Source organism: Triticum dicoccoides, chromosome 4B (genome assembly GCF_002162155.2).
Source record: "Triticum dicoccoides isolate Atlit2015 ecotype Zavitan chromosome 4B, WEW_v2.0, whole genome shotgun sequence".
Classification (NCBI taxonomy): domain Eukaryota; kingdom Viridiplantae; phylum Streptophyta; class Magnoliopsida; order Poales; family Poaceae; genus Triticum; species Triticum dicoccoides.
The window spans coordinates 10,344,403-10,367,801 of NC_041387.1; positions in this window are offsets into that span (position 1 = coordinate 10,344,403).

Consider the following 23,399-nt stretch of genomic DNA (forward strand, 5'->3'; position numbering starts at 1 on the left):
ATAACGAACCGCTTGCTCACGTACCCCATTCTCGCCGCCATCGCAATCCCCACCCGTGGCCAACTCTCTCTCTCTCTCTCTCTCTCTCTCTCTCTCTCTCTCTCTCTCTCTCTCTCTCAAATTGACTTTTTTTGTGGAGAAAGATGACTGAGTGCGTGAGGTACCCGGCAAATTTCAAAGCATTTGGACATCTGAATAGCCTTTAGTAAAAAAGCAAAATCGGGTCCAAACAGTGCACAAACTTTTTCATAGACCTCAATTTTGTATTTTTTGCTGAGAGCTACTCAGACATCCAAATGCCCTGAAATTTGACACGGACATCACGCACCCAGTCATCTTTCTCCACACAAAAAGTCAATTTACAATAACGCGGACATCCAAAAGTCAATTTACTGAAACATTGTCATATGGATCTAGTCTCGAAGACCTCATCAGTGGTGAGAACGGATTATCAATCACACGGTTTAAGCTACACAACAATTTTACGAAACCCATGAAATGTACCTTGTTGAATATGATTACTTATTGCGTGCTATTGGGGACTTCACAAATTGACTTTTACATAACACAATGTGCGTATAGTACATGCAACGTGATGGATCGGATGGCAAGCACTGTATCCCACGCGAAAGAGATGGAGCGGACGTTCGCTCTTAATAAGTTCCAAAAAGAAATGGGGTTTCCTCATGTTTATTCGGTATATTGACTTGAAATGTCAGTGATTTGGGTTGAAACAAACCCATTTTGAATCAACTTGACCAACGCAGAAGATATAGCATCGACAGAATGAAAAAATAAATTAAATCTACAAGGAACAGGACACACATAGATGTTGGTGGTCGACCACAGAAGTTTGGATCGATCAGCAAACCAACCCCGTAAAAACAAAAATACAAGTCCAGCCAACAATAATGCCTATGCTCTCCGAGACAAACACAACGGTGTCGAGCTTGGTCCCAGGATAGTTGATCTCGAAGAATAGCATGAGGCCGGCCGAGATGATGAGTAACGCGATACCAAAGGAGAGCAGCAGCCACATGCACGCGAACCAGATGAACTCGCTCGGCTCCGCCACCATCGCCGCGAGCTCGTCGTCGTCCTTCTTGGGACCTGCAGGATTCTCGACGTCGGCCATCGACGTACCTCCTTCTTTTGCTAGGCAGGGGCGTCGATGATGATGAGATGACGAGATCGATCTAGTAGGCAGGGGCGTCGATGATGAGATGCGATCGCTGATAAAGAGAAGTGGTAGCCTGCGTCCTAGGGTTCCTTCGATGTATATATTCATTCACAAGCGAAGACAGGATGTAGTATATCCCTAGCTAACAACCTGTATTTATCTGTTGCTTAACCCGATACTTTTGGAAACACGTAACTAACATGCGGGATTTGTTACGGAGATCACGCGAAGTGGGAATTGTTTCTGGGTCATGCTTCGTCAGCTGTTCCGGCGAACATACGGACGAGACTTGCCTGCTCCCTTCCCGTGCTCCCGCGTACGTGGCTTGATTTGATTGGAAGAAAATAAGGCCCGGTGCCACCCCCTGAAAATCAGGGGGGGGGAGATGATTAGATTAGAAAAGAAAAAGAAAAAATGACAGCCGTAGGATGAAGTGGGAGCACGGATGGGAGCATGGGAAGGGAGCAGGCAAGCCGGATCCCGAACATACAGCCTTGTAAGTTTCTTTCCCATCACTTAATTCGTACTACTTTGTTTTTGTTGGGGTAGTCATGTGGAGGTGGAGCTTGATTTGACATTTAGAGCATCTTTAAAATGGACCCTTAAACCACCCACAACCGTCCGGACTGCGGTGTAGGCGTGTTTAGTCATCCAATGCGGTCATGTACCGGTCCGTCAAGCAGTCCGGATGCATTTTCTCCACAAACCCGAGACAAACTGAGAGGGTGGGGTGGGGTTGGGGATCTTCTGCGGGTGTCCGGACAACAGACACGTAGGACTCTGACACCATCGGCCCACCCAAAACCTCTCTCCGACCCGCGCCTCCATCCTCTCATTTTCTCTCGTGCCTTTGCCACTGCTCCACCACCCCGGCCGTCCCGCCACACCCCTGCCGAAACTTGACGAGTTTGTCACCTCCAACGGTAGGCTCCAAGCCGCTTCTCCTCCGCTGCCGTTCCACGACTCTCCTCCAACTGCCGTACAGGTACCATCCGCTCCAACGACACTCAGTGTGCCAGGCAACTGTTCAGTGAAATGCCCGTGCTAAATTCATTTGTCCCTTCTTCTTTGAAGCAATGGATTTGGATTTGAAATACATATAGGAGCACTATGTTGAGTTGTCCAACGGCTCATCCGACAAGGACTACATGGATGAGGCAGCGATGATGAGGCGGTTCTTGCAGACGCGGAGCATGCGGAAGAGCATGTTCTCAGTTTCAAGGGATCGATCAAGCGTCATCGAGTGCTCGACTGCAACAGGGTGTGTGGCCATTTGATGATGATGGACAACTACTTTACCCGCGACGCCCTCTTCCCTCATCCGTGCTACTCCCATTCCTGCCCTATTGAATACTCTAAAACAAGATAAAAATAAATGAAAACAAATAAACCATGCATTTCAATCTTCTCTTGCCATATATGCATGGGCAACCGCCATATTTGGTCAGCGGTATGCTCGCCGGTCATCTATAGCCGATTCCTTCAAATTTGGCTCCTCAAAGTCCTCGGCCCTTATTTGTCATGTATACAGCCATGTCCTTCACTTTGTCATTATATTGACCGGTCATATACATGTGATTGATAGGAAGGAGAGAGAGGAAAGAAAAGGAAGAGGTAAAGAGAAAAGATGGTCCAGGATGGACCATGTCCTACGTAGCGGAATGACCGGACGCGTCCGCAAGCCCTCATATACTCCCTGTATATGGTCTGAGTATGGGGGTTTATGGACTGATCGGACATATGGGACAAACTAAGGAGCGAGGTCCGGTTAGGCCACATTTTTACTTGAACGATGCTACACATACACCGTCATCTGACCAATTTATGCACGATGTAATCAAGCCGTTGGTATGAGAAAGTAGCATCCAAAACATCGTCCGATTTTGCATCATGCATAAATCGGGTACACGCCCGTCATGCGTGTAAAGTAGTTTAGTTTTTCCATTTCTCTCCTATCCTGGCAGTGACCGGGCTGTCTGCCCAAACATTTAGGCCAAACATTTAGGACAATTTAAGGGGACTAGCAGTAAATGCTCTAAGGGTTGGACCATGTTCCTATCATCTCTTCCCCTTGCACCCTCTATCAGCGCTCTTCCCTTCAACTCCAGTGAGGCTGGTCATAGTGGGAGTAGTAACATATACGCCAGATAAGCAAAAAATTAGTGAGGTGGCAAGTAATTAATAAGAGAGACAAATAAAATAACATAATATGTTACCATCAAATAGCGCTTCTCAATGCAAAATGAGTCTACAGAGTAATAAATGAACACATCTATGTGAGTAACTTAGGCTGGAGTGGGGAGTAACTTAGAGTAGTAAGATAGGGGTACATGCATATGTTACTACTTTATGTTACTACCTTCATAGTGGCTGGTGTCATAAGTGTGGTAACATAGAGATACTCATTTATTGCTTTGTGGGATCTATAGTAGTACTTCAACATTGTGATCTATGTGTGGCATAGAGATACCCTTTTTTGTGTGGAGTTTACCAGTGGTTTTTTATTGCCTTTTTTGGTTTCATTTTCGTAATATTTTTTGGTTGTCTCTTTTCCTTTTTATTTTATTTTATGTATTTTATTACTTTTTCAAACTTCTCTCCAACTCATGGACTTTTTCCCAATTCATGAACTTCCTAAAAATTGCATTATCATTTCGAATCCCTTTTTTTCAAAAATTAATGAAATTTGTAAAATGAAATTTTTCCAAATCTACTAACATTTTCGAAATAATTGATTATTTCTAATTCAAGAACTTTTTTTCATGTATTGTCAACTTCTTTTAATTTCATGAACTTTTTTGAATTTGTGAACATTCCTCAAATTCGTATTTTTTAGATTTGAAAAGTTTTATAAAAAATTGATGCTAGCTCGGTGTCGTCCCTGCCACGACGTTCATAGTTGGTGCGGGATTTATAAAACATTCCTCAAAGTAGTGAACTTTTTCTAAATTCATGAACTCGAGATTTTTTTTCAAATTGATGAATGTTTTTCAAATTCATAAAAAATTCAAATTCATGGATGTTTTTAGACTTTGCAAACATTTTTTGAACGTGTGAACTTTTTGTCATCTATTTTGTAAAAGTCAACGGTCAACAACCTAGTCAACAGTCAATGGTCTGCTGTGCTCCATTGAGCCGCCGACGCTGGCGACTGGCGAGACCCTGCGCACCCGCCGCACCTCTTCTTTCCCTCTCCTTCCTTCATCTTCTCTCCCTCATTTTGTTTTCTGTCTGCAGATCGCCATGGCCATCGCCCACTCGACCTTCGCAACCGCAGGAGATGTGTGAATATTTTGCAATTTGATTATGTGTCAACTTTTCTTCGAATTCACAACATTTTTTTGTATTTGTGAATTTTTTTTCAACTTGTTAATTGAAACGACCAAACAAAAGATGAAATGAGAAAAACAAAACAAATTGATGTGCGCCATCTTATGGGGCCCGGCCCGTCTCACAACAAACGATACGGAATATTTCTCAAAAAAAGAAAACAAGCGATACGAATCAGCGCCCTAACCAGTACCTATTCGGCGCCCACTGTACTACATATAGGCAAATTGGTAAAAGGCGAACTCCCCCAGCGTGCACAGAGGTTTCCTAAGTGGGTCGGGCCATCAGCGTAATAGTTTTATGAATCAGTTTTGTTCCTTTCCAACCGTTTTATGTGGGGTTTTCCGTCAGTTTTTGTTCTGTTTTCTTTTATTTTTTGGTTGTCTCTTTTCTTTTTGTATTTTTATTTTTCCTTATTTTTTGCATTTTTTTACTTTTTAAACAACTCTCAAACTCATGATCTTTTTGTTGGAAATATGCCCTAGAGGCAATAATAAAAGTATTATTATATTTCTTTGTTCATGATAATAGTCTTTTATTCATGCTATAACTGTATTATCCGGAAATCGTAATACACGTGTGAATACATAGACCACAACATGTCCCTAGTGAGCCTCTAGTTGATTAGCTCGTTGTGATCAATAGATAGTCATGGTTTCCTGGCTATGGACATTGGATGTCGTTGATAACGGGATCACATCATTAGGAGAATGATGTGATGGACAAGACCCAATCCTAAGCATAGCACAAAGGTCGGTTAGTTCGTTTGCTAGAGCTTTTCGAATGTCAAGTATCTTTTCCTTAGACCATGAGATCGTGTAACTCCCGGATACCGTAGGAGTGCTTTGGGTGTACCAAACGTCACAACGTAACTGGGTGATTATAAAGGTGCACTACAGGTATCTCCGAAAGTATCTGTTGGGTTGACACGGATCGAGACTGGGATTTGTCACTCCGTATGACGGAAAGGTATCTCTGGGCCCACTCGGTAATGCATCATCATAATGAGCTCAAAGTGACCAAGTGGTTGATCACGGGATCATGCATTATGGTACGAGTAAAGTGACTTACCGGTAACGAGACTGAACAAGGTATTGGGATACCGACGATCGAGTCTCGGGCAAGTAACGTACCGATTGACAAAGGGAATTGTATACGGGGTTTGATCGAATCCTCGACATCGTGGTTGATCCGACGACATCATCGAGGAGCATGTGGGAGCCAATATGGGTATCCAGATCCCGCTGTTGGTTATTGACCGGAGAGTCTCGGTCATGTCTGCATGTCTCCCGAACCCGTAGGGTCTACACACTTAAGGTTCGGTGACGCTAGGGTTATTAGGAAGACTTGTATGTGATTACCGAAAGTTGTTCGGAGTCCCGGATGAGATCCCGGACGTCACGAGGAGTTCCGGAATGGTCCGGAGGTGAAGTTTTATATATGGGAAGTTGTCATACGGACATCGAAAGAATTCAGGGTCCTATCGGTATTGTACCGGGGCCACCGGAGGGGTTCCGGGGGTCCACCGGGAGGGGCCACCCCTCCCGGAGGGCCACATGGGCCGCAAGGGGCAGGGAGCCAGCCCCTGGAGGGCTGGGCGCGCCCCCCACCTTGGGCCCATGCGCCTAGGGTTGGGGGGAAACCCTAAAGCGGGGCGCCCTCCTTGCTTGGGGGGCAAGCCTCCCCTCCCTGGCCGCCGCCCCCCTCTAGATCCCATCTAGAGGGGTCGGCCCCCCTTGCCCCCTCCCCTATAAATAGAGGGGTGAGGGGAGGGCTGCGGTACACAACTCAAGGCGCAGCCCCTCCCCTCCCCAACACCTCTCCTCCTCCGTACGTGCTTGGCGAAGCCCTGTCGGAGTACTGCTGCACCAACTACACCACGCCGCCGTGCTGCCGTTGGAGCTGCCTTCCTCAACCTCTCCTTCCTCCTTGCTGGATCAATACGAAGGAGACGTCGTCCGTTCCGTACGTGTGTTGAACGCGGAGGTGCTGTCCGTTCAGCACTTGGTCATCGGTGATCCGAATCACGGCGAGTACGACTCCATCATCACCATCCCCTTGAACGCTTCCGCACTCGATCTACAAGTGGTATGTAGATGCAAACTCACTCCCTTGACTCGTTGCTTAGATGAACTCATAGATGGATCTTGGTGAAACCGTAGGAAAAATTTTAATTTTCTGCAACGTTCCCCAACAGTGGCATCATGAGCTAGGTCTATGTGTAGTTCTCTTTGCACGAGTAGAACACAATTTTGTTGTGGGCGTAGATCTTGTCAACTTGCTTGCCGCTACTAGTCTTATCTTGCTTCAGCGGTATTGTGGGATGAAGCGTCCCGGACCAACCTTACACGTACGCTTACGTGAGACCGGTTCCACCGACTGACATGCACTAGTTGCATAAGGTGGCTGGCGGGTGTCTGTCTCTCCCACTTTAGTTGGAGCGGATTCGATGAAAAGGGCCCTTATGAAGGGTAAATAGAAGTTGATAAAATCACGTTGTGGTTATTCGTAGGTAAGAAAACGTTCTTGCTAGAACCCAATTGCAGCCACGTAAAAGATGCAACAACAATTAGAGGACGTCTAACTTGTTTTTGCAGCGATTGTTCATGTGATGTGATATGGCCAGAAGTTGTGATGAATAATGAATGACATATTGTGATGTATGAGATCATGTTCTTGTAATAGGAATCACAACTTGCATGTCGATGAGTATGACAACCGGCAGGAGCCATAGGAGTTGTCTTTATTTTTGTATGACCTGCGTGTCATTGAAGAACGCCATGTAACTTACTTTACTTTATTGCTAAACGCGTTAGCCATAGAAGTAGAAGTAGTCGTTGGCGTGACAACTTCATGAAGACACGATGATGGAGATCATGATGATGGAGATCATGGTGTCATGCCGGTGACAAGATGATCATGGAGCCCCGAAGATGGAGATCAATGGAGCTATATGATATTGGCCATATCATGTCACTATTATATAATTGCATGTGATGTTTATTATGTTTATGCATCTTGTTTACTTAGAACGACGGTAGTAAATAAGATGTGTTGGAAATATGCCCTAGAGGCAATAATAAAAGTGTTATTATTATATTTCCTTGTTCATGATAATTGTCTTTTATTCATGCTATAACTGTATTATCCGGAAATCATAATACACGTGTGAATACATAGACCACAATATGTCCCTAGTGAGCCTCTAGTTGACTAGCTCGTTGTGATCAACAGATAGTCATGGTTTCCTGGCTATGGACATTGGATGTCGTTGATAACGGGATCACATCATTAGGAGAATCATGTGATGGACAAGACCCAATCCTAAGCATAGCACAAAGATCGTGTAGTTCGTTTGCTAGAGCTTTGCCAATGTCAAGTATCTCTTCCTTTGACCATGAGAGCGTGTAACTCTTGGATACCGTAGGAGTGCTTTGGGTGTATCAAACGTCACAACGTAAATGGGTGACTATAAAGGTGCACTACAGGTATCTCCGGAAGTATCTATTGTTTTATGCGGATCGAGACTGGGATTTGTCACTCCGTGTAAACGGAGAGGTATCTCTGGGCCTACTCGGTAGGACATCATCATATGCGCAATGTGACCAAGGAGTTGATCACGGGATGATGTGTTACGGAACGAGTAAAGTGACTTGCCGGTAACGAGATTGAACAAGGTATTGGATACCGACGATCGAATCTCGGGCAAGTAACATACCGATAGACAAAGGGAATTGAATACGGGATTGATAAAGTCCTTGACATCGTGGTTCATCCGATGAGATCATCGTGGAACATGTGGGAGCCATCATGGGTATCCAGATCCCGCTGTTGGTTATTGACCGGAGAACGTCTCGGTCATGTCTGCATGTCTCCCGAACCCGTAGGGTCTACACACTTAAGGTTCGATGACGCTAGGGTTATAAAGGAAGTTTGTATGTGGTTACCGAATGTTGTTCGGAGTCCCGGATGAGATCCCGGACGTCACGAGGAGTTCCGGAATGGTCCGGAGGTAAAGATTTATATATAGGAAGTCCTGTTTCGGCCATCGGGACAAGTTTCGGGGTCATCGGTATTGTACCGGGACCACCGGAAGGGTCCCGGGGGCCCACCGGGTGGGGCCACCTGCCCCTGGGGGCCACATGGGCTGTAGGGGGTGCGCCTTGGCCTACATGGGCCAAGGGCACCAGCCCCTAGAGGCCCATGCGCCAAGATATAGGAAAAAGGGGAGAGTCCTTAAGGGGGATGGACTCCTCCCCCCCTCTTAGCCGCACCCCTTCCTTGGAGGAAGGGGCAAGGCTGCGCCTCCCCCCTCTCCCCTGCCCCTATATATAGTGGAGGGGATGGAGGGCATCCATACCTGAGCCCTTGGCGCCTCCCTCCCTCCCGTGACACCTCCTCCTCTCCCGTAGGTGCTTGGCGAAGCCCTGCAGGATTGCCACGCTCCTCCACCACCACCACGCCGTTGTGCTGCTGCTGGATGGAGTCTTCCTCAACCTCTCCCTCTCTCCTTGCTGGATCAAGGCGTGGGAGACATCGTCGAGCTGTACGTGTGTTGAACGCGGAGGTGCCGTCCGTTCGGCACTAGGATCATCGGTGATCTGAATCACGACGAGTACGACTCCATCAACCCCGTTCACTTGAACGCTTCCGCTTAGCGATCTACAAGGGTATATAGATGCACTCTCCTTCTACTCGTAGCTGGTTTCTCCATAGATAGATCTTGGTGACACATAGGAAAATTTTGAATTTCTGCTACGTTCCCCAACAGTGGCATCATGAGCTAGGTCTATTGCGTAGATTCTTTGCACAAGTAGAACACAAAGTAGTTGTGGGCGTTGATGTTGTTCAATATGCTTACCGTTACTAGTCCAATCTTGTTTCGATGGTATTGTGGGATGAAGCGGCCCGGACCGACCTTACACGTACTCTTACGTGAGACAGGTTCCACCGATTGACATGCACTTGGTGCATAAGGTGGCTAGCGGGTGCCAGTCTCTCCCACTTTAGTCGGAACGGATTCGATGAAAAGGGTCCTTATGAAGGGTAAATAGCAATTGGCATATCACGTTGTGGTTTTGCGTAGGTAAGAAACGTTCTTGCTAGAAACCCATAGCAGCCATGTAAAACATGCAAACAACAATTAGAGGACGTCTAACTTGTTTTTGCAGGGTATGCAATGTGATGTGATATGGCCAAAAGGATGTGATGACTGATATGTGATGTATGAGATTGATCATGTTCTTGTAATAGGATTCACGACTTGCATGTCGATGAGTATGACAACCGGCAGGAGCCATAGGAGTTGTCTTTATTTTTTTGTATGACCTGCGTGTCATTGAAGAACGCCATGTAAACTACTTTACTTTATTGCTAAACACGTTAGTCATAGAAGTAGAAGTAGTCGTTGGCGTGACAACTTCATGAAGACACGATGATGGAGATCATGGTGTCATGCCGGTGACAAGATGATCATGGAGCCCCGAAGATGAAGATCAAAGGAGCTATATGATATTGGCCATATCATGTCACTACTCTATTTGATTGCATGTGATGTTTATCATGTTTATGCATCTTATTTGCTTAGAACGACGGTAGTAAATAAGATGATCCCTTACAAAATTTCAAGAAGTGTTCCCCCCTAACTGTGCACCGTTGCTACAGTTCGTCGCTTCTAAGCACCACGTGATGATCGGGTGTGATGGATTCTTACGTTCACATACAACGGGTGTAAGACAGTTTTACACAGCGAAAACACTTAGGGTTAACTTGACGAGCCTAGCATGTGCAGACATGGCCTCGGAACACGGAGACCGAAAGGTCGAGCATGAGTCGTATAGCAGATACGATCAACATGAAGATGTTCACCGATGATGACTAGTCCGTCTCACGTGATGATCGGACACGGCCTAGTTGACTCGGATCATGTGATCACTTAGATGACCAGAGGGATGTCTATCTAAGTGGGAGTTCATAAGATGAACTTAATTATCTTGAACATAGTCAAAAGACCTTTTGCAAATTATGTCGTAGCTCGCGCTTTAGTTCTACTGTTTTAGTTATGTTCCTAGAGAAAATATAGTTGAAAGTTGATAGTAGCGATTATGCGATCAGTAGAAAGCTTATGTCCTTAATGCACTGCTCAGTGTGATGAACCCCAAACGTCGTTTGTGGATGTTGCGAACATCGGACATACACGTTTTGATAACTACGTGATAGTTCAGTTAAATGGTTTAGAGTTGAGGCACTAAAGACGTTTTCGAAACGTCACGGAACATATGAGATGTTTCGAGGGCTGAAATTGGGATTTCAGGCTCGTGCCCACGTCAAGAGGTATGAGACCTCCGACAATTTTCTTAGCCTACAAACTAAGGGAGAAAAGCTCAATCGTTGAGCTTGTGCTCAGATTGTCTGAGTGCAACAATCACTTGAATCGAGTGGGAGTTGATCTTCCAAATGAGATAGTGATGTTTCTCCAAAGTCATTGCCACCAAGCTGCTAGAGCTTCGTGATGAACTATAACATATCAGGGATAGATATGATGATCCTTGAAATATTCATGATGTTTGACACCGCGAAAGTAGAAATCAAGAAGGAGCATCAATTGTTGATGGTTGGTGAAACCACTAGTTTCAAGAAGGGGCAAGGGAACAAAGGGATACTTCATGAAACGGCAATTCAGCTGCTGCTCAAGTGAAGAAACCCAAGGTTGAACCCAAACCCGAGACTAAGTGCTTCTGTAATAAGGGGAACAGTCACTAGAGCAGAACTACCCTAGATACTTGGTAGATGAGAAGGCTGGCAAGGTCGATAGAAGTATATTGGATATACATTATGTTAATGTGTACTTTACTAGTACTCCTAGTAGCACCAGGGTATTAGATACCGGTTCGGTTGCTAAGTGTTAGTAACTCGAAATAAAAGCTACGGAATAAAACGGAGACTAGCTAAAGGTGAGTTGACGATATGTGTTGGAAGTGTTTCCAAGTTTGATGTGATCAAACATCGCACGCTCCCTCTACCATCAAGATTAGTATTAAACCTGAATGGTTTATTGAATCTCGATCGTAGTGATACACATTTTCATGCCAAAAGATATAAGATAGTAATGATAGTACCACTTACTTGTGGCACTGCCATGTAAGTCATAATGGTATAAAACGCATGAAGAAGCTCCATGTTGATGGATCTTTGGACTCACTCGTTTTTGAAAAGTTTGAGACATGCGAACCATGTCTATTGGTGTATATGCATGAAGAAACTCCATGCAAATGGATCGTTCGGACTCACTTTATTTTGAATCACTTGAGATATGCAAATCATACCACATGGGCAAGATGACTGAAAAGCCTCATTTTCAGTAAGATGGAACAAGATAGCAACTTGTTGGAAGTAACACATTTTGATGTGTGCAATCTAATGAGTGCTGAGGCATGCAGTGAATATCGTTATGATCTTACTTCACAGATGATTCGAGTAGATGTTGAGAATATTTACTTGATGAAACACAAGTCTGAATTATTGAATGGTTCAAGTAATTTCAGAGTGAAGTTTAAGATCTTCGTGACAAGATGATAGAATGTCTATGATATGATCATAGAGATGAATATCTGAGTTACGAGTTTTGGCACATAATTAAGACATTGTGGAAATTGTTTCATAATTAATACCGCCTGGAACACCATAGTGTGATGGTGTGTCCGAACATCATAGTTGCACCCTATTGGATATGGTGCGTACCATGATGTCTCTTATCGAATTACCACTATCGTTCATGGGTTAGGCATTAGAGACAACCACATTCACTTTGAATAGGGCACCGCGTAATTCCGATGAGATGACACCGTATGAATTATGGTTTAGAGAAACCTAAGTTGTCGTTTCTTAAAAGTTTGGGGCTGCGACGCTTATATGAAAAAGTTTCAGGTTGATAAGCTCGAACCCAAAGCAGATAAAATGCATCTTCATAGGAAACCCAAAACAGTTGGGTATACCTCCTAATTCAGATCCGAAAGCAATATGAATTGTTTCTAGAATCGGGTCCTTTCTCGAGGAAAGGTTTCTCTCGAAAGAGATGAGTGGGAGGATGGTGGAGACTTGATGAGGTTATTGAACCGTCTCTTCAACTAGTGTGTGACAGGGCACAGGGAGTTGTTCCTGTGGCACCTACACCAATTGAAGTGGAAGCTTATGATATTGATCATGAAACTTCGGATCAAGTCACTTCCAAACCTCGTAGGATGACAAGGATGCGTACTGCTTCAGAGTGGTACGTAATCCTGTCTTGAAGGTCATGTTGCTAGACAACAATGAACCTACGAGCTATGGAGAAGCGATGGTGGGCCCGGATTCCGATAAATGGCTTGAGGCCATAAAATCCGAGAGAGGATCCATGTATGAAAACAAAGTGTAGACTTTGGCAGAACGGCTCGATGGTCGTAAGGCTAATGAGTACAGATGGATTTCAAAAGGAAGACGGACAATGATGGTAAATGTCACCATTAAGAAAGCTCGGCTTGTCGTTAAGATGTTTTCCGACAAGTTCAAGGAGTTGACTACGATGAGATTTTCTCACTCGTAGCGATGCTAAGAGTCTGTTGGAATTATATTAGCGATTACTGCATTATTTATGAAATCTTGCAGATAGGATGTCAAAACATTATTTCCTCGACGATTTTCTTGAGGAAAGGTTGTATGTGATACAACCGGAAGGTTTTGTCAATCCCAAAAGATGCTAATAAGTATGCAAAGCTCCAGCAATCCTTCTAAGGACTGGAGTGAGCATCTCGGAGTTGGAACGTATGCTTTGATGATGATCAAAGATTTTGGGTTTGTACAAAGTTTATGAGAAACTTGTATTTCCAAAGAAGTGAGTGGGAGCACTATAGAATTTCTGATGAGTATATGTTGTTGACATATTGTTGATCAGAAATGACGTAGAATTTCTGGAAAGCATATAGGGTTATTTTGAAAGTGTTTTTCAATGGAAATCCTGGATTAAGCTACTTGAACATTGAGCATCAAGATCTATAAGGATAGATCAAAATGCTTAATAATACTTTCAAATGAGCACATACCTTGACATGATCTTGAAGGTGTTCAAGATGGACCAGTCAAAGAAGGAGTTCTTGCCTGAGTTGTAAGGTACGAAGTTAGGACTTAAAGCTCGACCACGGCAGAAAAGAGAGAAAGGACGAAGGTCGTCCCCTATACTTTAGACGTAGGCTCTACAGTATGCCATGCTGAGTACCGCACCTGAAGTGTGCCTTGCCATGAGTCAGTCAAGGGGTACAAGAGTGATCCAAGAATGGATCACAGGACAGCGGTCAAAGTTATCCTTAGAAATTAGTGGACTAAGGAATTTTTCTCGATTATGGAGGTGGTAAAAGAGTTCGTCGTAAAGGGTTACGTCGATGCAAGCTTGACACCTATCCGGATAGCTCTGAGTAGAGATACCGGATACATATATTGGAGCAACAATTTAGAATAGCTCCAAGTAGAACAGTTATTTTGATTAGCTCCAAATAGAGTGTGGTAGCTACATCTAGGAGATGACATAGAGATTTGTAAAACACACACGGATCTGAAAGGTTCGGACCCGTTGACTAAAACCTCTCTCACAAGCAACATGATCAAACCTAAAACTCATTGAGTATTAATCACATAGTGATGTGAACTAGACTACTGACTCTAGTAAACTCTTGGGTATTAGTCACATGGCGATGTGACCTGTGAGTGTTAATCACATGGCGATGTTAACTAGATTATTGACTCTAGTGAAAGTGGGAGACTGTTGGAAATATGCCCTAGAGGCAATAATAAAAGTGTTATTATTATATTTCCTTGTTCATGATAATTGTCTTTTATTCATGCTATAACTGTATTATCCGGAAATCATAATACACGTGTGAATACATAGACCACAATATGTCCCTAGTGAGCCTCTAGTTGACTAGCTCGTTGTGATCAACAGATAGTCATGGTTTCCTGGCTATGGACATTGGATGTCGTTGATAACGGGATCACATCATTAGGAGAATCATGTGATGGACAAGACCCAATCCTAAGCATAGCACAAAGATCGTGTAGTTCGTTTGCTAGAGCTTTGCCAATGTCAAGTATCTCTTCCTTTGACCATGAGAGCGTGTAACTCTTGGATACCGTAGGAGTGCTTTGGGTGTATCAAACGTCACAACGTAACTGGGTGACTATAAAGGTGCACTACAGGTATCTCCGGAAGTATCTATTGTTTTATGCGGATCGAGACTGGGATTTTTCACTCCGTGTAAACGGAGAGGTATCTCTGGGCCCACTCGGTAGGACATCATCATATGCGCAATGTGACCAAGGAGTTGATCACGGGATGATGTGTTACAGAACGAGTAAAGTGACTTGCCGGTAACAAGATTGAACAAGGTATTGGATACCGACGATCGAATCTCGGGCAAGTAACATACCGATAGACAAAGGGAATTGAATACGGGATTGATAAAGTCCTTGACATCGTGGTTCATCCGATGAGATCATCGTGGAACATGTGGGAGCCATCATGGGTATCCAGATCCCGCTGTTGGTTATTGACCGGAGAACGTCTCGGTCATGTCTGCATGTCTCCCGAACCCGTAGGGTCTACACACTTAAGGTTCGATGACGCTAGGGTTATAAAGGAAGTTTGTATGTGGTTACCGAATGTTGTTCGGAGTCCCGGATGAGATCCCGGACGTCACGAGGAGTTCCGGAATGGTCCGGAGGTAAAGATTTATATATAGGAAGTCCTGTTTCGGCCATCGGGACAAGTTTCGGGGTCATCGGTATTGTACCGGGACCACCGGAAGGGTCCCGGGGGCCCACCGGGTGGGGCCACCTTCCCCGGGGGGCCACATGGGCTGTAGGGGGTGCGCCTTGGCCTACATGGGCCAAGGGCACCAGCCCCTAGAGGCCCATGCGCCAAGATATAGGAAAAAGGGGAGAGTCCTTAAGGGGGATGGACTCCTCCCCCCCTCTTAGCCGCACCCCTTCCTTGGAGGAAGGGGCAAGGCTGCGCCTCCCCCCTCTCCCCTGCCCCTATATATAGTGGAGGGGAGGGAGGGCATCCATACCTGAGCCCTTGGCGCCTCCCTCCCTCCCGTGACACCTCCTCCTCTCCCGTAGGTGCTTGGCGAAGCCCTGCAGGATTGCCACGCTCCTCCACCACCACCACGCCGTTGTGCTGCTACTGGATGGAGTCTTCCTCAACCTCTCCCTCTCTCCTTGCTGGATCAAGGCGTGGGAGACATCGTCGAGCTGTACGTGTGTTGAACGCGGAGGTGCCGTCCGTTCGGCACTAGGATCATCGGTGATCTGAATCACGACGAGTACGACTCCATCAACCCCGTTCACTTGAACGCTTCCGCTTAGCGATCTACAAGGGTATGTAGATGCACTCTCTTTCTACTCGTTGCTGGTCTCTCCATAGGTAGATCTTGGTGACACGTAGGAAAATTTTGAATTTCTGCTACGTTCCCCAACAAGATGATCCCTTACACAAATTTCAAGAAGTGTTCTCCCCTAACTGTGCACCGTTGCTAAAGTTCGTCGCTTCGAAGCACCACGTGATGATCGGGTGTGATAGATCCTTACGTTCACATACAACGGGTGTAAGACAGATTTACACATGCAATACACTTAGGGTTAAATTGACGAGCCTAGCATGTACAGACATGGCCTCGAAACACAGAGACCGAAAGGTCGAACACGAGTCGTATGGAAGATACGATCAACATGAGAATGTTCACCGACGATGACTAGTCCGTCTCACGTGATGATCGGACACGGCCTAGTCGACTCGGATCGTGTATCACTTAGATGACTAGAGGGATGTCAAATCTGAGTGGGAGTTCATTATAATACTTTGATTAGATGAACTTAATTATCATGAACTTAGTCTAAAAACCTTTGCAAATATGTCTTGTAGATCAAATGGCCAACGCTCATGTCAACATGAACTTCAACGCGTTCCTAGAGAAAACCAAGCTGAAAGATGATGGCAGCAACTATACGGACTGGGTCCGGAACTTGAGGATCATCCTCATTGCAGCCAAGAAAGCATATGTCCTAGATGAACCGCTAGGTGAAGCACCCATCCCACAGAACCAAGACGTTATGAACGTTTGGCAAACACGTTCTGATGATTACTCCCTCGTTCAGTGCGGCATGCTTTACAGCTTAGAACCGGGGCTCCACAAGCGTTTTGAGCATCACGGAGCATATGAGATGTTCGAGGAGCTGAAAGTAGTTTTTCAAGCTCACGCCCGGGTCGAGAGATATGACGTCTCCGACAAGTTCTATAGTTGTAAGATGGAGGAAAATAGTTCTGTCAGTGAGCACATACTCAAGATGTCTGGGTTGCACAACCGTATGACCCAGCTGAATATTAACCTCCCTGATGAGGCGGTCATTGACAGAATCCTTCAGTCGCTCCCACCAAGCTATAGAAGCTTTGTGATGAACTAAAATATGCAGGGGATGGAAAAGACCATTCCTGAAGTATTTTCTATGCTGAAGTCAGCAGAGGCTGAAATCAAGAAAGAACATCAAGTGTTGATGGTCAATAAGACCACTAAATTCAAGAAGGGCAAGGGCAAGAAGAACTTCAAGAAGGACAGCAAGGAGGTTGCCGCGCCTGGTAAGCCTGTTACCAGGAAGAAGTCAAAGAATGGACCCAAGCCTGAGACTGAGTGTTTTTATTGCAAGGGGAAGGGTCACTGGAAGCGGAACTGCCCCAAATACTTAGCGGATAAGAAGGCCGGCAACACCAAAGGTATATTTGATATACATGTAATTGATGTGTACCTTACCAGTACTCGTAGTAACTCCTGGGTATTTGATACCGGTGTCGTTGCTCATATTTGTAACTCACAGCAGGAGCTGCGAAATAAGCGGAGACTGGCGAAGGACGAGGTGACGATGCGCGCCGGGAATGGTTCCAAAGTCGATGTGATCGCCGTCGGCACACTGCCTCTACATTTACCTACGGGATTAGTTTTGAACCTTAATAATTGTTATTTCATGCCAAGTCTGAGCATGAACATTGTATCTGGATCTCGTTTGATATGAGATAGCTACTCATTTAAATCCGAGAATAATGGTTGTTCTATTTATATGAGAGATATGTTTTATGGTCATGCTCCGATGGTCAATGGTTTATTCTTAATGAATCTCGAGCGTAATGTTACACATATTCATAGCGTGAATACCAAAAGATGTAAAGTTGATAACGATAGTCCCACATACTTGTGGCACTGCCGCCTTGGTCACATTGGTGTCAAGCGCATGAAGAAGCTCCATGCTGATGGACTTTTGGAGTCTCTAGATTATGAGTCATTTGACACATGCGAACCATGCCTCATGGGCAAGATGACCAAGACTCCGTTCTCCGGAACAATGGAGCGAGCAACCAACTTGTTGGAAATCATACATACCGATGTGTGCGGTCCAATGAGCGTTGAGGCTCGCGGAGGATATCGTTATGTTCTCACTCTCACTGATGACTTGAGTAGATATGGGTATGTCTACTTAATGAAACACAAGTCTGAGACCTTTGAAAAGTTCAAGGAATTTCAGAATGAGGTAGAGAATCAACGTGACCGAAAGATAAAATTCCTACGATCAGATCGTGGAGGAGAATACTTAAGTCACGAATTTGGTACACACTTAAGGAAATGTGGAATCGTTTCACAACTCACGCCGCCTGGAACACCTCAGCATAACGGTGTGTCTGAACGTCGTAATCGCACTCTATTGGATATGGTGCGGTCTATGATGTCTCTTACCGATTTACGCTATCATTTTGGGGATACGCTCTAGAGACAGCTACATTCACTTTAAATAGGGCACCGTCTAAATCCGTTGAGATGACACCGTATGAATTATGGTTTGGGAAGAAACCTAAGCTGTCATTTCTAAAAGTTTGGGGATGCGATGCTTATGTCAAGAAACTTCAACCTGAAAAGCTCGAACCCAAGTCGGAAAAATGCGTCTTCATAGGATACCCTAAGGAAACCATTGGGTATACCTTCTACTTAAGATCCGAGGGCAAGATCTTTGTTGCCAAGAAAGGATGCTTTCTGGAAAAAGAGTTTCTCTCGAAAGAAGTAAGTGGGAGGAAAGTAGAACTCGATGAAGTACTACCTCTTGAACGGGATAGTAGTGCAGCTCAGGAAAATGTTCCTGTGATGCCTACACCTACTGAAGAGGAAAATAATGATGATGATCAAGGTACTTCTGATCAAGTTGCTACTGAACTTCGTAGGTCCACAAGGACACGTTCCGCACCAGAGTGGTACGGCAACCCCGTCCTGGAAATCATGTTGTTAGACAACGGTGAACCTTCGAACTATGAAGAAGCGATGGCGGGCCCAGATTCCAACAAATGGCTTGAAGCCATGAAATCCGAGATAGAATCCATGTATGAAAACAAAGTATGGACTTTGACAGACTTGCCCGATGATCGGCGAGCGATAGAAAACAAATGGATCTTTAAGAAGAAGACGGACGCGGATGGTAATATTACCATCTATAAAGCTCGACTTGTCGCTAAGAGTTATCGACAAGTTCAAGGGATTGACTACGACGAGACATTCTCTCCCGTAGCGAAGCTGAAGTCCGTCCGAATCATGTTAGCAATTGCCGCATACTATGATTATGAGATATGGCAGATGGACGTCAAAACGGCATTCCTTAACGGGCATCTTAAGGAAGAACTGTATATGATGCCGCCGGAAGGTTTTGTCGATCCTAAGAACACTAACAAAGTATGCAAGCTCCAGCGATCCATTTATGGGCTGGTGCAAGCATCTCGGAGTTGGAATATTCGCTTTGATGAGATGATCAAAGCATTTGGGTTTATGCAGACTTATGGAGAAGCCTGCGTTTACAAGAAAGTGAGTGGGAGCTCTGTAGCATTTCTCATATTATATGTAGATGACATACTCTTGATGGGAAATGATATAGAACTTTTGGACAGCATTAAGGCCTACTTGAATAAGTGTTTTTCAGTGAAGGACCTTGGAGAAGCTGCTTATATATTAGGCATCAAGATCTATAGAGATAGATCGAGACGCCTCATAGTTCTTTCACAAAGCACATACCTTGATAAGATTTTGAAGAAGTTCAAAATGGATCAGTCCAAGAAGGGGTTCTTGCCTGTATTGCAAGGTGTGAGATTGAGCTCGGCTCAATGCCCGACCACGGCAAAAGATAAAGAAGAGATGAGTGTCATCCCCTATGCCTCAGCCATAGGATCTATTATGTATGCCATGCTGTGTACCAGACCTGATGTAAACCTTGCCGTAAGTTTGGTAGGTAGGTACCAAAGTAATCCCGGCAAGTAACACTGGACAGCGGTCAAGAATATCCTGAAGTACCTGAAAAGGACAAAGGACATGTTTCTCGTTTATGGAGGTGACGAAGAGCTTGTCGTAAAGGGTTACGTCGACGCTAACTTCGACACAGATCTGGATGACTCTAAGTCACAAACCGGATACGTGTATATGTTGAATGGTGGAGCAGTAAGCTGGTGCAGCTGCAAGCAGAGCGTCGTGGCGGGATCTACATGTGAAGCGGAATACATGGCAGCCTCGGAGGCAGCGCATGAAGCTATTTGGGTGAAGGAGTTCATCACCGACCTAGGAGTCATACCCAATGCGTCAGGGCCGATCAAACTTTTCTGTGACAATACTGGAGCTATTGCCCTTGCGAAGGAGCCCAGATTTCACAAGAAGACTAGGCACATCAAGCGTCGTTTCAACTCCATCCGTGAAAATGTTCAAGATGGAGACATAGAAATTTGCAAAGTACATACGGATCTGAATGTCGCAGATCCGTTGACTAAACCTCTCTCGCGAGCAAAACATGATCAGCACCAGGACTCTATGGGTGTTTGATTCATCACAATGTAACTAGATTATTGACTCTAGTGCAAGTGGGAGACTGTTGGAAATATGCCCTAGAGGCAATAATAAAAGTATTATTATATTTCTTTGTTCATGATAATAGTCTTTTATTCATGCTATAACTGTATTATCTGGAAATCGTAATACAAGTGTGAATACATAGACCACAACATGTCCCTAGTGAGCCTCTAGTTGACTAGCTCGTTGTGATCAACAGATAGTCATGGTTTCCTGGCTATGGACATTGGATGTCGTTGATAACGGGATCACATCATTAGGAGAATGATGTGATGGAGAAGACCCAATCCTAAGCATAGCACAAAGGTCGGTTAGTTCGTTTGCTAGAGCTTTTCCAATGTCAAGTATCTTTTCCTTAGACCATGAGATCGTGTAACTCCCGGATACCGTAGGAGTGCTTTGGGTGTACCAAACGTCACAACATAACTGGGTGATTATAAAGGTGCACTACAGGTATCTCCGAAAGTATCTGTTGGGTTGACACGGATCGAGACTGGGATTTGTCACTCCGTATGACGGAGAGGTATCTCTGGGCCCACTCGGTAATGCATCATCATAATGAGCTCAAAGTGACCAAGTGGTTGATCACGGGATCATGCATTACGGTACGAGTAAAGTGACTTGCCGGTAACGAGACTGAACAAGGTATTGGGATACCGACGATCGAGTCTCGGGCAAGTAACGTACCGATTGACAAAGGGAATTGTATACGGGGTTTGATCGAATCCTCGACATCGTGGTTCATCCGATGACATCATCGAGGAGCATGTGGGAGCCAACATGGGTATCCAGATCCTCTGTTGGTTATTGACCGGAGAGTCTCGGTCATGTCTGCATGTCTCCCCAACCCGTAGGGTCTACACACTTAAGGTTCGGTGACGCTAGGGTTATTAGGAAGACGTGTATGTGATTACCGAAAGTTGTTCGGAGTCCCGGATGAGATCCCGGACGTCACGAGGAGTTCCGGAATGGTCCGGAGGTGAAGTTTTATATATGGGAAGTTGTCATACGGACACCGAAAGAATTCGGGGTCCTATCGGTATTGTACCGGGGCCACCGGAGGGGTTCCGGGGGTCCACCGGGAGGGGCCACCCCTCCCGGAGGGCCACATGGGCCGCAAGGGGCAGGGAGCCAGCCCCTGGAGGGCTGGGCGCGCCCCCACCTTGGGCCCATGCGCCTAGGGTTGGGGGGAAACCCTAAAGGGGGGCGCCCCCCTTGCTTGGGGGGCAAGCCTCCCCTCCCTGGCCGCCGCCCCCCTCTAGATCCCATCTAGAGGGGTCGGCCCCCCTTGCCCCTTCCCCTATAAATAAAGGGGTGAGGGGAGGGCTGCGGTACACAACTCAAGGCGCAGCCCCTCCCCTCCCCAACACCTCTCCTCCTCCGTACGTGCTTGGCGAAGCCCTGTCGGAGTACTGCTGCACCAACTACACCACGCCGTCGTGTTGCCGTTGGAGCTGCCTTCCTCAACCTCTCCTTCCTCCTTGCTGGATCAAGACGGAGGAGACGTCGTCCGTTCCGTACGTGTGTTGAACGCGGAGGTGCTGTCCGTTCAGCACTTGGTCATCGGTGATTCGAATCACGACGAGTACGACTCCATCATCACCATCCCCTTGAACGCTTCCGCACTCGATCTATAAGTGGTATGTAGATGCAAACTCACTCCCTTGACTCGTTGCTTAGATGAACTCATAGATGGATCTTGGTGAAACCGTAGGAAAATTTTTAATTTTCTGCAACGTTCCCCAACACTTTTCTCCCAATTCATGAACTTCTTCAAATTTGTGATTGATTTTCAAATCCATGATTTTTTGTCAAATTCAAAAACTTTTTTAGAAAAATGGTTAACTTTTTTCAAATCCGCAAACTTTTTTATGTTTGAAAACTTAAACTTTTTCGAATTTGAGACCATTTTTTTAAATATGGACTTTTTTACAATATATATTTTATTTCAAATTCATGAGCCTTTTAGGTTTGTCAAATTTTTCAAATTTCATGAATTGTTTCAAATTTGTGAATTTCCTCAAATACTCGTTTTTTTAGATTTGCTTAGTTTTTTCAAAATTTGTGAATTTTTTTCCAAATCCATGAACTCAAGATGTTTTTTTCAAATTCACAAACTTTTTTCAAATTCATGGTTATTTTTAAAATTTGCAAAAAAAATGGGATTTGTAACTTTTGTCAACTTTTTTTTATTAAAATCAATGGTTAACAACCTAGTCAGGAGTTATGGTCCCGGTCAACGGTGAGTGGTCGTGTTGAACCAGCAACCATCGTCCTGGATTGAGCCACCCAAGCAGTGTGGGATCAAAACTACCTTTTTTTAGCGAAGGACACAACTTATTAACTCATAATGTTTTCAAGAGTGAGGCAATCACAGCCCATTATGGCGTCGATGCGGGTGCTGGTGGAACGAAGCAGCGCTTGGAGCGTCGTGTATTGGACATGTCACCAAATCATCGTGATGACAAGGACCAGTGCCCTGGAGGCGCGGTCATCCTCATTAAATCCTCAAATCGGCCTGAACAATCTGACACCAAATCTCGTCTTTGCGTACGCACAGCGAGAAACCATAACCTCGCCGTCCCGAGGAGCTGGCAAGAATTTAGGTCGGAGCTACGTCTAATCTTCCCTGACCGAAGAACTTGAGGAGGTTCAGAGTCCAGAAGATTTACTCGAAGAAGAAGTGTCGGCATATGTCCGAGGTCGCTCTTGCAAGGACTAATACCCTACCTATATACCCCACGTATCTACTAGCCGGAGTCTAGACACAAGGATTTCCCTCCCGCCACCCATTGGTGGAGTGGCAGGCGGAGTGGAGGCGAATCCACGGAGTCACTGGCAGAGATCGATGCAAAGAAGATTTTTCTCTAGCCATCTTACGAGATGGGAAAGAAAAGCTACATTTATACCCACTGGCGGAGCTAGACAAGATGTTTTGG